The sequence below is a fragment of the Callorhinchus milii genome, unplaced genomic scaffold (assembly GCF_018977255.1).
Source record: "Callorhinchus milii isolate IMCB2004 unplaced genomic scaffold, IMCB_Cmil_1.0 Scaffold2, whole genome shotgun sequence".
NCBI classification, from domain to species: Eukaryota; Metazoa; Chordata; class Chondrichthyes; order Chimaeriformes; family Callorhinchidae; genus Callorhinchus; species Callorhinchus milii.
The window spans coordinates 28802690-28814893 of record NW_024704743.1 but is presented as its reverse complement, the minus strand read 5'-3'; the positions used below and the strand labels follow the sequence as shown (position 1 = coordinate 28814893).

Sequence of the window (12204 nt, the reverse complement as noted above, 5' to 3'; positions counted from 1 at the left end):
ATTCCTAAAATTCAGATTTCCAAATGAAGCCTAAATACTGTTACTGAATAAATCTTGTGGAGAATGCCCTTTGTTCTTACTGTAGATAATAATAATAATAATCCTTGCATTTGATATAGCGCCTTATCACATCTCAAAGTGCTTCACAGAATGTACTGTAAAGTGAATCGATTGTATTTTTGTGGATAAAATGTTTCAGCCAATTGTGCACAGCAGTGTCCCACAAACAGTCGTGGATTCAGTGACCAAATTATTATTATTTTCTTTGGTAAAATCCTGTTTGATCCTGTTCCGTCCCTCCTGTTCTGAAATTCAGACTTCCAAATGAAGCCAGCAGTTAAGAACTGTTCATAATTCTGCCCCAACTTTTTAGACAAAATGGTCTTACAGGGTTTAGACTAGGTAGCATTTTAGGCCTCTGAAGTCTTATGCAACATTCGTGAGAGTGAGAGCAAGCTCCAGCATTTCCTGAAATGGAGACTGAAAGCTGCACTAGCTAAGCCAGCAACATACTGTCTGGAAACCTGTCAAAAATGTGACGATACATTGGCCTGCACTTAACTTCCAGAAACAATTTGCTTCATTGTTTATTTTTCATCATGTCTGTCCCCATGGTCTCCATGGGCCACACAGCTGACAGGTCAGGATGGGCATCCCAGTATCCCTCTGCCAATATCACTCTGATTTCACTGACCACTGGCAACAGCTCTCGATTCAGTTTTTACTTCTCCAGTTTGGGAGTCGCGTGGGCTCAGCAGCACAGCTGAGATGGTGTGTTTACTCATTGTCCTGGGGGACATCAAACCTAAATCACTAACTACCTATGTCTCTCTGAGTTGCTGCTGTGCTGTGGCTAGACATTACTTTGGCATGTCACAATGCTGTTCTTTTAACTCTCCGTGTACCAAAGAAACATCTTATGGTGCCTAACACCTTTGCAAAAGCTGTTTTAAATGTTGTAATATAAATTGGCTTAGGCTCATTGTTTTCTTTAAAGTGAAAATAGATTCATGCCCAACAATCCCGGCCCACATTTGTCCAGATAAAATTGGTCATTCACTTCGCGGCTGTTTGTGGGTCATTGCTGTCTGCAAGTTGGCAACCACGTTCGCCCACAAATACACAGTTAATACACTTTACAGTAATAACCCTGTGAAGCGTTTTGAGATAGCCTGGGTTCGATTCCCAGTTTCCTTATTCCACACGATTGCTTACCTAGCAGTAAGTAGGAATGTTGTCAGATCACTTTTCTTGGGCTAATAATCCTTTCAAAAAATTTTTTTATTTAAACTAATTAACTGGTCACTGAATCCATTACTGTTTGTGGGACACTGCTGTGTGCAATTGCCGCATTTTGCCCACAAAATATACAGTCAATTCACTTTACAGTATATTCTATGAACGCTTTGAAACATCTCGAAGATAAGAAGATATATTTCGAATTATCTCACCTTTTATGAGGTGCTTACAGTACAGGGTCTGACCCATCACAGTCATAATTATACTGCTCTCACACTCAACTCAGGGCAAATGCTGGTTAATTTGTAATATTATTGAAGAGCCAGGAGTCTTTCATAACATTCAAACTAATGTGGTGTCAAGGAACTTCTCATTTGAAATTCAAAGTTTGCTCTGTCCTGGCTCCAATAAGCTTGGAGTTTCCTTACAGCTGGTGTCAGAGTACTTCCTGGTCTTGTATTGAATCTTGAAATCAAAGAAACACTGTAGAATTTGTGTATGTTCAATGTGAAGCAATGATTTGGGATCAATGCCCACAATCTGTGAGGCATTATTTGACCGATTACTGCTTTGCAGAACAAGTTTGGCTTGATGAGTGGGGGAAGGAGAGGAGAAGGGAAAAGGGAAAACTGTATAAAATCACAACAATCCTAAAGCAGTGTGTGATAGATGGCACATTTAAACAATGAAGAATGTTAACTTGTTTTATATTGTTCATGCACAAAGTACATTATTAATCGTTCTGGCTCAGTTCATTGTTGCTTTAAATCTGTTTCCTCGTTTTTTAACCCTGTTTTTGGTCGTTTTGTTTACTTGGAGATGAAAAATATGAACTTTGGACAGCATAATGCAGCTATGGGAGTCTGCCTTGACTGTGCTCATCAAATTATTCCTTAATCTGAATTGTATTTATATTGTTGCGCACATATACTTAAGGTTCAGCTAAATTTGCGGGGGGAGGGGTGGGATTCTGAAGTCCGTCATCAATGACAATGTTGGGTTGTTTCTGACTTGGTACATGTCCATAACACAGATTTCAGAGGCCACAAAATGCATTTGAGTTCACACAACGTAGGCCAACTGGCTTGCTCAAATTGTTTTTCATGGAGTCGGGGGGTGGGGGGGGGGCAGTTGCGTGGGGACAAGGGATGACTGAGGGTGAGTAAAGTACATGTGAATTAAGTTTTGCTCTCCCATCGCTTTCCTATTTCTACTAAAGTTAAAAAAGGCTCTGCATGTTGGAGGAAAAGCTAAACTGATAACCGCAAATTCCAGCATTGCTGGTTAGGATTTGTGGTTAAGGACAACGGGGATACTGTGCAGGTTTTGAGTGCCAGCGCACACACAGCGTGTTCAATAATGCTACCAACATGCAGCTAACTGCTTTCTGTGATATATAGCCCCAGATTGAGACAGAATCTCACTGGTGTTGGCGGGGCTGGGGCTGGTCGCGGGGGTCTGATCATGGGGGGCTAGTGCTGGGGGGCTAGTTTTGGGGTGGTGGGGGCTGGTGTCTGGGCGACTGAGGGCTGGTGTGGGGGCTGGTGTTGGGTTGGGGGGCTGGTGTCTGGGGGCTGGTGTCTGAGGGAGGGAGGCTGGTAGTGGGGGCCCAGTCATGGGGGCCTGGTCATGGGGGCTGGTGGTGGATCTGGGGGTTGGGGGCTGGTGACTGGAGGCTGCTGTCTGGTAGTGGGGACTGGTGTCTGGGGGGCTGGTTTCTGGGGGACTTCAGTAGCAGCAGCAGATTCATAGCCGTAAAGAATTGCCTCTATGATGATTTATGTGTTGACTCTTGACGGTGTGTTTTGTTGGCTGTTGGATTTGTATCAAATTATAATTAAAAGACTGGTAGAAATGCCAACGTGTTTAATTGTCCCCAGGCAGCACTCTGGGCTGGTGGTTATTAATTCCTTGGCACAGTTCTGATCTTTTTTTCTCTGCCAGTTTTCTCTGCTTTTTTGACTTTTTTTTCCTTTAATTGGACATTGATTACTCTCTGGTACTTTATCCATGTGGCCATTAGTCACATTTTGATGGATTTCAGCCCTGATAGTGGGTGACAGGAGACTCCTCTTTCTTGGGTGGGGGGGAGAAAAGTGGTGAGGCATCATTCAAGCTGACCCTAACATCGTGCCATCACCTGAAGTGCAAACATATGCCTCCATGGGTTTCTGGGAAGCGATCAGGAATACAAACTGATGTTGCCCTTGCTAACCTAGGGTTCCTATCACCTTGGCTTCAGCCCAGCTGAAGATCTCTTTATCAAGGCTGAACGGATCAGTTATTCTCTGAATCTTCAAAGGAGCAATTATCTTAACTTCACAGATTATAGCATCAATACTATTTATGCTTGTATTTTTAGCAGATATTCAAAACCATTTTGATATCGTCAGAGGTTAGTAAAACACCTTAACGTTTTCAGCTGTTCAGCGCTTTCCAGCCTTGAGGTTCAGGTTGACATTCAGATCATTGAGACACACTGGTTTTGATGAAATGTGCATCTCCTCTTGCTATCCCATTTGATATTTGAAGGATGTCAGTCTCAATACAGCACCATTCGCACTTGAATTTACAATTAAAATATTTACTTATAATTTTTACAGAATCTTATTTAAAACTGGGGGAGTCATGAATCTTTCATGAGAACCTAAATAAAATATTCTGCCTTTGTTTTCTCAAATAGTACATTGTAACAGTTGTAATGAATATCTTTATTGCGTTGGTGACTTTGATTAGATGCTGTATTTAAAAAAAATGTTATTCTTATTACAGGCGAGTTCATGGTGTTATATGTATTTTCATATGAGGGGAGGAAATGAATGTGAAAATTTCACATGTTAATGTTGTAATGAACACTAAACTTCTTATCACAGGTTTTATTTTCCCTGTGTTATCATAACTCTGTGACTGTGCTGCACAGTTTTACTAAATGTATATTAAAAAAAATCCCTGTCTCTCGTTTTGATGTACGTTGACGAGAAAAACAAGACAGCTAACTTTATGGTTATTTTTGTTGTCCTGTTCTGGAGGCTTCAAAGCAATTCATTGTGCTGGTGATCTCTTCAAATGAATGTTGCTTTTGTTGTGAACGTGTTGATGTTCGTGAGACACCCCCCCCCCCCCCCCCCACCGCCACACCACCCAAATGATTTGATCAGTTTATTTGGTACAATTTCTGAGCTTTCTAAACTCTGTTCAACCATTTGTAGTTCACCTGTCCCGCTGGGGAGAATCACAGCAGCAATTTTAAGATCTTTTTTAAATTTGGCTGCACGTATATGCGTGTCCCTTCCTGAACAGTTTAAGGGGACGGAGGTCAGGCATCTTTCAGTTATTGTTTGTTTCCTTCTATTGTTACCAGTCACACCATAAAAAAATCTGTTTGCCGTGATATTTCTTCTGGACACTTTCAAGTAAATACCAGGGATAAGGGATTTCATTTATGTGGAGAGACTAGAGAGGCTGGGATTGCTCTCCTTAGAGCAGAGAAGGTTAGAGGGGGATTTAATAGAGGTGCTCAAAATGATGAGGGGTGCTGAGAAGTAGATAGGGAGTTTTTTTTAAAAAAAGAACAGCTTTATAAGAGAACAAAAACAGAAGTCGCTGGGAATACTCAGTAAGTCAGGCAGCATCTGTGGAGAAAGGAAAGTGAGTCAACATTTTGGGTCCACGACCCTTCATCAGAACTGAGGCATATTGGGAGGGAGAGGCTTTTAAGGGCTAACAGAGAGGGGCGAGGCAGGGCAAGGAAGGCAAATGGAGTAGAGGACAGGGGATGATGGGTTAAAGAAGTGTTAATGATTCAGAACAAAGATTGCAACAAAATAGGTAGACCAGAGAGAGAAAAAGTGTGTCTGGGACCAAGATGATGTGGTAATGGTCACAGAAAAGGGGGAGGGGGAATGTGGGCTGCTATGGTCTGAAATTAATTTCCCTGTTATGTGACCATTACCAGTGGTTTTTGTTTTCTTTACAAATTGATATTGCTTAAATAAAATGTAATATGTAAAAATAAGTAACTTATTGAAAGGCCAACGAAATAATGCAATACAATTTAAATTTATATAGCACCATTCACCTCTGAAGGTTTGCCCCAAAGTGACTTCACAGTGGGGGGCGGGTGGGGGAGGGGAGTGGGAAGGTGATTGAAACATCAATCAGAGAGGCATATTTTGAGATTTGCAAGTTGTTTGACTATTTTTAACAAAAATTATAATAACAGCTCACAGATGCATCAATTTGCATTCTTTGTTTCCGAGCATAACTAAGATTTATTTTTAAAAGAAAGTTATAGACATTTTCTTTCTTAATTCAAATACTTTTTAATGGTTTCTGTTTCTTCATGTTGGTCAAAACCTGCAGCAAAACATTTATATGCTGCCCCTAAAGTATTGAAATGAGTACCAAGGTTTCATCTCTTGTTACGTGACATCTAGCTTGACTAATAGATATAGCAGTACATGCTTGTAACCATCACTATTCCTTTAAAAAAAGTTCTTTCCAAGAAAGCATTCTTTGTACATTCAGTAGTTGGCAACAGTGAAAGGTTATAAGGTTGAGTTCCTCATTAACACACCAGTGGATCTTTGCCTAGTTTTTCTATTTGTAGACGACCCTGACGAGAAGAATTTGTTTTAGTTTAAGCAGATGGGAGTCTTCACTTTACTTCAGTCGTGTGTTTTGTAAAACGAGGAAAGGAAAATAGCTCATCATTTTTCACCATCGACATATATAATTGCCAGCAATTCATTTTAATCAGCAGCGATAAGCCGTGCCTTAGGTAAATGGAATGGAGGCCAGCACTTATTTAATATGCCCACAGCATGTATACACTTAAGATTTGGGTTCATCCACATACTTTGCCTCCTAGTTACTCGCTTATCATCCTTCAATTTCAAATTGCCAGAACATTTTCTTTTCATAGCTATATATAAATGTATCCTTTTCAACGTCATAATAGAGCTCACAAAGCGTCATAATATTTCTGGATTAAGACACACTGTCCAATCACGACTCATTAATCCAAAAATGGGATGCTACAATTCATTAATTTGGGTAAAATGAAAGGTCAGAAATAAACTTACTTATCTAACAATCAAATTGATATGCAATATGTTCGGATCCTGCTCGGATATTTGGTTTTGAGACCTAGCTCCTTCGGTGTGCAGGTTGATTGTGGTTTGCTCTGAATGTTTACTGTACATCTCTCAACCTGGAGATTTGATTGGCAGAAACATAGATTAGTCTACACAGTGTACATCTGTGAGCCTTGACCTTAGAATAATTCAGCAAATTTCCAAAGCAATTGTTTCATCAAAGAACTGTACCTTTTTGTTTTGAACTTGAACCAGTTCAATTCCAGATTTGAAAAGAGATTTGAATAAGTCAACACTTGACTTGCAGCCTAAAATCTTTTTACAGCACTCTTGATCTGCCCCATGAATAAATTAACCAATAAATTAGACTTGTGTTAAGTAATCCCTACTCACCTGTTTCACAATATGTCATGATTCTTTTTGTGTCCTTACAATCCACATGCCTTTTTGTTTCCCATATTGTTTCGTTTTAAAAATGAAATGAAAGTTGTACCTACAACTTACATGTGAGGAAAATCTCCTGCACTCCTGTACACAGGTTATGCACACTACATTTTTACATTTTTGTTTCTGCCTTTTTAAAAAAATATTAAAAGCTAATGATATCAAATACTTCAACGTTCCTGATGATAAGCACATGTCAGCAGAAAGCAGTGGAATTTCTGAACAATCAGAACAGATCATTCTAAAGATAAACTCATCATCAAATGTTGCACTTCACTCTGCTGCTGTACATGGTACAGGTCATGGTGGGTGTGCATGCAGGCAGAAAGCTTATATTTATCGCTCTGATTATCCAACAAATTAATGCTGCTCATTTTATACTGTGCATGGGAAGTAGAAATTTGAATTAAACCTCTGTTAACTATGCCCATGCAACTACATTATTTTTCTCTCTCCGTCTCCGCTCGTGCCCGTGAGATGCCGAATCACAACTAGGGCTGTTTGTGGAAGTGCAGATCCCAGGAGGTGTGTTAGCAATTTTCAGCATGGCCTTGAAAATCTCATTTACCACAGTGGGACTAAAGGCCTAAATTCCCAGGGCTATTTTGAGTCCAGAATGGCAGTGATTGCAAGATATTTTACATCAATGGATCAGTGCATAGAACAACAACAACAAAATTACATTTATAGAGCACCTTTCACGTTGGGAGGATGTCCCAAAGAGCTGATATAAAGTACAGTAATTATAGTTTAACGGGCATGTAAAGTTACCGCAGTGATGAACAGTGCAATTTCTGCTGAGGCTGAACTCCAGTTTAATGCATAATTTGCCAATGCTTTTTTTTCACTTCGAGTCGAGTAATAAAATCTCAAATAAGAACAGAAAACAGTGAGAGTGCAAATTAGGGTGCCCAAAATTTCTCACGTTCATAGGTTTAAGGCTGCTGTCTTAAAAATTAAGATCACTGAAGATTTTGGACAAGAGCCTTAAATTCGGTCATTACCAAAAAGGACTTGTGAAGAATCAGCTTACAAATTGAACATGAATAAAAGATTACAGTATAGCTGCACTATAACAAACCCTGCTTATTACGAACCAAACAGCAAGACCTAATTTTTTTCAATGGAAATCAGCCCTAATAATAATAATAATCCTTGAATTTGATATAGCACTTTTCACGTCGGGAGGACGTCCCAAAGCGCTTCACAGAATACACTGTAAAGTAAATTGACTGTATATTTGTGGGTGAACGCGGCAGCCAATTGCGCACAGCAATGTCCCACAAACAGTCGTAGATTAAAAATGACCAATTTATTATTGTTTTTGGTTTTTGGAGGGATTATTATTAGGCGTGTGGAGTAAGGAAACTTGCCCAAGGTTTCGCCCTACTATCATGAACACTTAAGCAGGACCAACTAGGACTGACCTGGATACAACAATGAAATTCAAGCTGAGGCTAATTGAAAGGTAACCTATTGTCGTGCGAATCCTGCATAATTTATGCATTCATTGCCTGATAAGATGGCCCGCCATCTACACACAAACTTCAACAAGGCAAAGGGCTTGAAGTGGCAACTGCCACTAGGATGAAGGCATTATTGAATCAGTGACATTGAGTCGGGGAGAGAATGAGGAAACTTGGTGATGAGGACGTGGAAGCCACAGAACCAGTTATCCCTTCACTGCTTGCTTCCTCTCAACAGTTCATACACTATTTGGATTCATGGATTTGTTCAATCTTCTGATGGAGGATGAGAAGTCCTGTAGCTCAGTGGTTAGAGCACTCGCCTTGTAGGCGAGACACCTGGATTCAGTTCCAGGCAGGGCGAAGCCTTGGACAGATTTCCTTACTCCATACGCCTAATAATAATCCCTCCAAAACAAAACAATAATAAATTTGTCATTTTCAATCCACGATTGTTTGTAGAACACGGCTGTGCGCAATTGGCTGCCGCGTTTCGCCCACAAATATACGGTCAATTCACTTTACAGCATATTCTGTGAAGCACTTTGAGATGTCTAAAAGATATGAAAAGCGCTATATCAAATGCAAGGATTATTATTATTACTATTATTAACAATGGATGAGTTCAGAAATGCAATCATACCTGTGCAAAACTTCACACAATCATTACCTGGAACTGATGATCTTTTGGGACTGGTTAACAAGATAGAAACAGCATGCATTGAGAAAAGCACGAATATTATGAAGTAATCTAAGCTGTGTAGTGTTTTTTAACAGAATAAAATGATGGTAATTCAAATTGGTAATTTCTTCATTTTTACGATGCAACAACAACTTGCATTTATATAGCCCACCCTCACACTGGGAAGCGTCTCAAAGCGCTTGACATTGGTGGAGCCTGACGCCAAGTTGGGGTGGAAGAGGGGTGAGCTATAGTGAACACAATGATATAATGATCTTTTCTATCAGTCCTTTGGGGGTTCATTATCATGAAGTTTGACTATTTTACCAAGTTCCCCCCAACTGTGAATTTTAAGAGAATGAGCTAAAGAACGTGAGGAATTGCAGGTCAGGGGTCTTATACGAGCATGTGTGCTCCCATTCCTTGGCACCAGTTTGGCGGAATGCCAACATGCTACATCCAGGGTTTCTTCCAGGCAAAAATCTGACAGTTTCAAAAATGTTTTGTTCAAAACTAACGTGGCAGGAGATGAATTAACAAGTGTAGAGAGAGGAGAATCGAGGTGCTTTAAGTGGAGTGACTTAACTTTGAGCTGTGGAAGATGAGATGGGAAAGTTGAAACGCTTCTGGCCAATGACCTGCACGTTCGTCTGCAATGGCATTTAGGCTTTTGCAAACTGGGCAGACCAGTTGTCCACATTATCACTTGTGGGAGAAATGGCAGAAGTAGACAGCTGAGAATTGGGCATAATTAAAGGAAGATATTTAGGGGGTTGACACCACAGTGTTGTGATTGAGGCCTAACCTCTCACTAGTTAAAATTTCCTAGCCAGCTGTGTTATAACTACACTGTCAGTTACTCCGGCTGTGAGTGACGAGTGCTAGTATGGTAAGGAACACTGATAATTAAATGTCGGCATGGGCCAGTACAGACAACCTTTTTAGTATTATGGCAGTCACACTAACTCAAGTGTAATGTATTAATTTATGATGCTTCCCTAACATTCTTTGTTAAACAGCAACAACAACAAAATTACATTTATAGAGCATCTTTCACGTCGGGAGGACGTGAAAAGGTTATATTGTAAATGGTGATTTGCACTGCACTGGAAAGAACTTTGATTCTGCATTCCCCAATTGGTCAATTCACCGACTATAGTATAGTTTATGTATGTTTACTTATAGGCTTTATGACCTTATGCTGTAAATTACTTGTTGGTGTAAATGTCAAATTTTTAATTATTGTATTCTAATGATTTGGCAGAGTCAAAAGCAACATTTTTGGAGGACGGGTTGGGCAGAAAGGAGACCCACATCTTCAATTCACTGGATAAGAGTCAGTAGCAATAGCTCTGACTGATTTTCTCTGTCTTGTCTTTTTGCCCCTGCCCGCCACCCCAGAAGCACTCAAGGCGATGCGTTTCACCCACAAAAAGAGTTTCTCCTAGTGAGCTGGCCAACAATCCTCCAGACAGTAATTTCACTTTACAGTATATTCTGTGAAGCACTTTGAGATGTCTCAATGACAATTGATAAGGCGCTATATCAAACAAAAGGATTATTATTATTATTCTAAAGAAGTCCTGACTGTGCTCAGCAATCACAGCACATATCAGTGATCAAAGCCAGAACATTCAACATTTTAATTATGTAGCTTAATTGTTTTGAATTTTTAAAATAAAATGTAAGATATATTTTGGACAATAATAATAATCCTCGACTTTATTTAGTGCCTTATCACATTGTTGTCATCGTCTCAAAGTGCTCCACAGGATTTACAATAGAGTGCAGTAACGATTTGTAGGCAAACATGGCAGCCTTTTGGGGACAGCAATGTCTCACAAAAAAGCAGGGAGTGAATGAATGCCCATTTTTTTTTGTCTGGAGGATTGTTGGCCAGCTCACTAGGAGAAACTCTTTTCGAGTGGTGCCATTGGATCTTTAATGTACCTGACCGAGCAAGCAGGATCTCAATTTAAAATCTTATCCAAAGGACAGCACCTCTGACAATGCAGCACACACTGCAACACCACACTGGAGTTTGAGCCTAGACTGTGAGCTCAAAAGTCCTAACATGGGTCTTCAACCGACAAACTTTTGACCCAGAAGCGAGAGTGCTATGAGCTGAGCCAGCCTGATGCAAGCTGCAAATACAAATTCAAAGGAAAATGACATTTAAATGAGAGAATTGGTGTTCTATAATTCATAAATCTGGTACGCAGCGATTGATAACCAGTGTATGAATCCAAAGGTTATCTGTCTTTGTAAGCCTCCGTTGTCTACATCTTTGCTGTTTGTTTGCTCGTGTGATAAACTATGGGAGCTATATCAAATGCAAGGACAAATGCATCATCCACAAACGTGGGGTTCACTTCCATATCAATGCTAATGATGCTCAACTTTGCATCTTTGTGACTGCTCCTTTCCAGCACTGTTGCTTTTCTGCCTGGCTGCCGAGCTAATTGTGCCATCATTTTATATGGCTAAATATCAACTAGGTAATATTTGGCTGTTGTTTGGATTTCGACAGCATGTAAGTGTTTCTAGCTCCAATTCCATCAACCTCTTTGATTGCTGGTGTCCTGCTTGACCCTGATCTGAGCTAAGATGCTTGTCCTAGTCTTTGAATCCCTCCATGGCTTCACCCTACGTTACCCATAGTCTGTACACTTTGCTCTTCCAATTCTGGTCAATTGCTCCCTGTCGAGCCTCAGCCATCACGCAGTTATCCATTGAAACTTTCTTCAAAGCTGCTTGGCCTTGCTGTGTCTGGCTGCCTTCACATATACTGTATTTATTTGACCTTTACTTTGGTCAGCATCATCCTGGATCTCTCACTGCCCTGCAGAGTGTCCACGATTACATTTGTTTTGAGATATTCTTTTATACAAAGGCGCTGTATAAATACAAATTGTGTAAAGGAGTGATGACCTCTTGCCTCTGATTTTAAAGATGTGAAAAATGCCGAACAACTCAATCCTCAATTTGAAGCCGTATAAATTCCTAATAGTGCGTGAATTTAGTGGAGGATCTTTTTCATGGGTAAGGAACACAATATTGTGTTTTTAATAAGTAAAGCAAATTAAACTGCAAGAAAATTGGCAGTCCTTCTTGACCTGGGTTGCATAAGATTGCATTTATAATACTATAGCACTGGAACACTGTAGCCAAAATGTATTTTTCTTTGGGAATCGGAATAACAACAGCTGGGCATGTTATGGGAACAAATGGCGGATGCAGTGACTGCCTTGCAGCACTTCTGCATATCATACAGAGT

The 12204-nt window shown here is 40.1% G+C and overlaps 1 protein-coding gene across 1 annotated transcript in view; it reads left to right on the top strand.

Moving 5' to 3' along the window:
* exoc2 (exocyst complex component 2) overlaps positions 1-12204 on the top strand; it is a 165644-nt gene that overhangs the window by 83255 nt on the left and 70185 nt on the right. The gene's annotated exons all lie outside the window — the stretch shown is intronic.